Genomic DNA, 6000 nt, shown 5'->3' with positions numbered 1-6000 from the left:
AAAAACGATCTAAGACTACACACAAAATTATGCTTATAGAATGTATTGAGGGTATGTTGGGTATGTTCCACATTAATAAAAGCCAAACAATTTAATTTATTATACTTATTTTAAAAAAAAAGTTCTGTATAAAATATAATAATATTCTAATATTTACTGTATAAATTAATTGGTTATTTCATTTTGTTTTAAAATAATTTAATATTTATTTTCTAATTGTAAACATCATAATTAATTAAATTACCTACTTTATAATACTTCTCGAAATATTTCATTCTATACTTAAGTTTTTAAATTTAAAATTCTTACATTAGTGACTAAAATGTGCACTAGCCGAAAACCGTTATTACAGAATGGCCAAAAAGAGTGAAGTCTATTTTGGCGGAAAAGGATCTCAGCTAATACGCTATAACAACAATAAAAATTAATTTTAATTTTAGAGAAAACGTCATACAAAATGTTAAAACATGCGAGAAACGATTTAAAAATACTGTTATAGTATAATATTATCATGTTATTATTAAAAATACGATAGTGTTTTATATATATATATATATTGATGATAATATAATATGTAATTGTGTTATTTTGTGCATGTTTGCAATGTCCCGAGGATATAAATACTATACCAATCAATATAATTTGATCATACCAATCAGCATGGTCAGCTAAGGTAGGGCTAATTATGTTTGTAGTAGATTGGGCTGAAGGTCGTCAAACGATTGCCGGTTTGGAAACCATTTGATTTAAACTTAAAACCACACACGGTGTATCTTTCACCCAAACGCAGTAACATTGATTATTAGTCAAACGGCTAGCCAAACAAGCCACACTGTGAGTTTCTTCGAGTGAAAAACACATTTATCCGTAGTCAAACACTAATGTACTAAAAATGACTAGACCAATTTTGACAACATTTTCTGAAATTGTTTTCAAAAAAAAAACCAGAATTATATTTTGAGAGAAATTTAAATAATATCGTCTAATGGGTGTCGCTGAACAATTTTCTTTCTTTCTATATCTGTTGATCACATGCTATATAATATATAGACTATAAACTACGACCTATATAGTATCATAATGCAATCAATGTAAAGTATAGTGTTGAGGATGTTATCAGTTACTCATATAGTTAGCAAACAAATCGAAACTTTATTCTAAAACTTTGAAACATAAACTCGATACATTACAAACGAAGCCAGAATGACATGGGGATGAGATTTGCCGTTAACGTTAACATGAAATTACAATTTTGGTGTTTATATAAAAAAAAATTAGACATAATATTTTAATAAATAACACAGAACTCATCTGTAATTCTTCTTTTTACACATACCGGGCAAACATTTTTTTACGGGTAATTCAGTTAGTGTATGGTATATAACATAATATCGTATAATATTATGTATTTGAATCTTTCTGTTTTTAAAACGATTAAAATATCTTCGGTGCAATTACATTACGTAAACGATAAAGACAAAACAAGTGTTGTTACGCACTTCAACTTCACTAAAATGTAACTTTTACAAAATGACGTCACGCACGCCATCTGTTTGTTGTACACATCGAAATATTGTTCACCGGCAGAGTGCGTCTTCAATATAAAACTATCTTAAGAGTTGATTCAAATTTTATTTACAGAGACGTCTCGTAGGTAAAAACTTAATTAATTTAAACTCTAAAATTGAGTGCAACGTAATACGTGAGATTGGCAAAATCATTTTTCCATTCGTCTAAATCATCAAGTTGTTCAAATTTGCCGAAGGCACTGATTTTTTTTTTAATTAGCGTTACGAGCCTTTCGTTTTTCCAACCATTAATGGGGCTCCAATGCTCCATCTGTTACAAATGCAGAAAGGTTATTTCATTTGATGTCTAAGCTGTTAAATATTGATTTTAATGCATTAAAAATATCAAAACTTTTTGTTGTGATTTTCATTGGAAAAAACGCAGCTAATTCTTTAGTGATATTAAAATATCAATGCTCCGAACAAAAATTGCTAATTGAGCAGTATCTTACAAATCTGTACTTTCATCAAGGGCGAGCGAATAAAAAATAAATTTAGAAATTCCTTTTTTTTAGGGTACTCTCGATATCAGTTCCTAGTTTTTCTATGTGCTTTTCTACAGTTACATTTGATAAACTCAATTTGGAAAAAAGTTGTTTTTGCGCTGGATATATAATTTTAGAGGTTTCTTCCATGCACTCTTTTATAAATTCACCATCGGTAAACCGCTTCGATTTATCGGCAATTTGTTGTGTTATTATATAACTAGCTTTGACACTGGCTTCTGAGTCTTTATGATCTTTTTTTAAACTTGAAGACTGATCTTGTATATTTTTCATCAACAATCCAAGTTTGTCAATTCAAAATTGTCCTTCTATCATATCATATTTTGCTGCATGTTTGATACCATAATGTCGTTTTAAATTGTACCCTTTCATCACTGCAGTCGATTCTTAACAAATCAAACATATTGCCTTTTCTTTAATTTGAATAAAAAAATAGTTATTGGACCATTTTTTTTTTTGAAAAACTCGACTTTCATCCTAGATTTTACGTTTTTTACCGGCCGACATATTATACAAACATTACGAAGAAAATGTATGACTTTTACACATAAATGAGTATTATGCTCGTTCCACAATCGATTAAGAACTAACAGGCAACAGGCAACAGCCAACATTTATCTCAAGGTAGGTTAGGTAATTTATATCTAGGTAGGTAATTTTATTTATCCTATCGCATATTTTAGATAGCGATGGCAAAGCCTTCATCATTTTATCGAAATAGAAAATAATCATGCTTAATTTCAAATGTGATGGCGGACCGCATATTATGACATGGCGGCCCGCGGGTTGAAGACACCTGCTCTAAACCATTTGAAACTCGACAGCGAAACATTTTTAAATCATAATGTGAGTTGTTAAAAATATGTTGTGGTGACAAACAATTATTAAAATATCAAATCTCCGGTCCACGGAGACTATTTTATCCGTTTCTAAAAAATATAACTATTTGGACGAGTTGTGTAGGGTGGTTTATAAAACACAATATAGATTTTTTTCACAAGAGATAGACTAAAAATGTTTAAAATCGTGACTGAACTTACTGCAAACCGAATGCAAGAGACATCCGTTTACATTAATGGCATATATTATTTTTATATTTTTAATTATTTTCGTCGTTAATCACGAGTATTTAGCAAAAATGACACAGCTTGCACCAATGGCACCGGTCTTGTAAACGCGTGACACAAACGGACCGAAAATCGAAAAGGTTTCCGAATACATATTAATCACGGTTCGGTGCATTTACTCGAAACTTTTCCACCGCCTAGGCAATCCAATTATATTATATACTCGAGCGCTATATTCTGTAGGCAGACGACGTTCTTTCACCTCTCTTGTCATTTTCCCTGCTCTTCAAAACTTCGCAATACAAGTATTTTGTTTTACAGTCATTTTTTTCTTTATTTCGAGACTGCTGGATTAATTTTAGAAATTGTAGTATAGTAAAATTAAGATGTGCGCAGATGTTAATTTCAGGAAGTGCAGCCTAATTATTAGGAATCCCATAGGGACACCGGATTTCTTGATTTTTATTTGTAAAATAAAATATGTTGGCCTTTAATGTATTAACTGTCTTTTGTCTTTTATTGCTTGTATTATTATTTTTTCTTGCTTGAATATTATGTATTATAAAAAGGTTAAAATAAATTCAACGAGAAGAAAAATTCTACAATTTTCACACAATTATAACTAGCTTAACTGCCTAAGTTAAATCCAAAAATATGAAACGTCACTTACACTCATATTATCTAACACCGCCTGCTTTACTTTTAGATAGCTTTAGTACTGTGTAAAAACCCTATCGAAAATGAAAAATGGTTTGGCAATAATTGAAAGCGTTAGTGAAGAGTGATGCTCGGACGTTTGTTCCGAATAAAATGTAATGGTGGTTGCCGATTACCACATTCATATTTATATAATATAACATAATATTTTGTGTTAATTTTTATGTATTGAAAAGATATTCATAATGAAGAAGCGTATGGATATTTTGTTATTTGTGAAACTATTCAAATTAATTTAATAAGTAATGTTTTTGAATAATCTACCTATAAATGATTTGGTCTTCCGAATATACCTGTACTGTTATAATATTTATTGTTATTTGAAATAAATTGGTATAGTGTAATAGTTTTATTATGTTAAAAAAAAACATTATTTTGTTTATTTTTTATGTCATTTCACCAATTCACTCTGTATGGGTTTTTTCGAATTAAATTATTTTAATTTATCCGACAGAGTGCATCTCAGTTGTATATAGGGTTTGTAGAAATCGGTCATTATAAACACGTGCTGGTTCTGTGCTAATATTTATTAGTATAATTGTATATTTCAGAACGGGGTATTTGTGAATTTAATGAGTTATAAGTACAATAATACATCGATTAGTTTTATTAGATTTACGCTATTTGAATATAATATTGTTATTATTATATAAATATCAAAAATACACTCAAATAAAATAAAAAACGGAAAAATGAACAACTTTTTTCTTATTTAATTAGTAGAATGTAACTTTTGGAAAATTGAAATCAAACAGTTGAAAAATGTCGTTTATATAAATTCGTGTTTCCAAAAACGTTACGAAAAATTAGCACTAAAATACCATACCATTTTAATAAACAAACAGATAATAATAGTTTATTTTCTCCGAGGCACACTGACGGCGCGCGCCGCCTTGCAGGACTATAGTTATAAACTCAAGAGGAAAATCCCAACAGCAGATGGAAGCACCTGGTTGGCGTTTCAAGATAATACATTAATAAATAAGCATTTTTAAACGACTATAATGCGTACACCGTCATAACTTACATACAGCTCAAAATATCATAAAATAACCAACGTAGGTTACCTGCGGTGGAAACGTTCTTAACTTAAAGATTGATAATAGGTGAATTCACTCTAATAATAAAAGTAATACCACAGAGCTGATTCTGCTAAATATACATTTATTGTGCTGTGCGTGGGTCAGAGAGCAGAAACAAATAGAGCACTGCAGCTATCCTCATAAATCTAGGTATTTGATTAGTGTCGAGTCAAAGAATTAAATATAAATTAATCCACCATGAGCTGATTTAAAAGTACTATCCATAAAAATAAAGTCAGCCTCTCAGAGTCTTCTTAATCATACCCAATTAGCTTGCGGTCTTCTGCGTTTGATCCTATCTCAATGATCTTTGAACACGTATATTTTAAATTGTATTTACATTGAACTTTTATTTATTGTGTACATTATGCATATTTTACAATATTAGCTGCAAAAATAGTCCACAAATCTATACGAAATGATAAATTATATTTGTGTGTGAAATGCGACATACAGTAATTGAACTTTTCCGTTTGGCTTCATAGTTCGTAATAACAATTTGACGGTGGTAACCGTATTGAACTTATCGTTATTAATTAAATTAGTGGAATGTTGCTTTTGGAAAAATTAGAGCAAACAGTTTAAAAATATTGTTTGAGTAAATTCTTGTTTTCTACAACTTTATAAAAATCATTACTAAAATACTATAACGTTGAAATAAATAATCGGATACAGTTGATTTTCTTTGATGCATAATATAGACGGCCCCGTCTTGCCGGGCAATAGCTGTAAACATAACATATCTCATACCTGACAGCAGATGGGAAGCACCTGTTTGGCGTTTTAAGATAATACATAAATACGTGTTTAATATTATTATTTATTGCTTTAATATTATAATTAAAATTGTACAAATCACCCCTTAGAAATTATTACCAGTTTCTCTATATCGCAGACGATTGTGGTCATTTTTGAAAACTGACAATGAATCAGATCAGATCGAACTTCTCGTGTTCAAAATACATTGTATATCTAAATACCAACCTACCTATTATAATTTAATTTATTATTTGTATATTCCTATGTTGGGATACGTGGACAATAATTACTGGACAATTAA

This window comes from Myzus persicae, unplaced genomic scaffold (assembly GCF_001856785.1).
Source record: "Myzus persicae strain clone G006 unplaced genomic scaffold, MPER_G0061.0, whole genome shotgun sequence".
NCBI classification, from domain to species: domain Eukaryota; kingdom Metazoa; phylum Arthropoda; class Insecta; order Hemiptera; family Aphididae; genus Myzus; species Myzus persicae.
The sequence above is the reverse complement of the archived record's forward strand: the minus strand, read 5'-3'. Positions refer to the sequence as shown.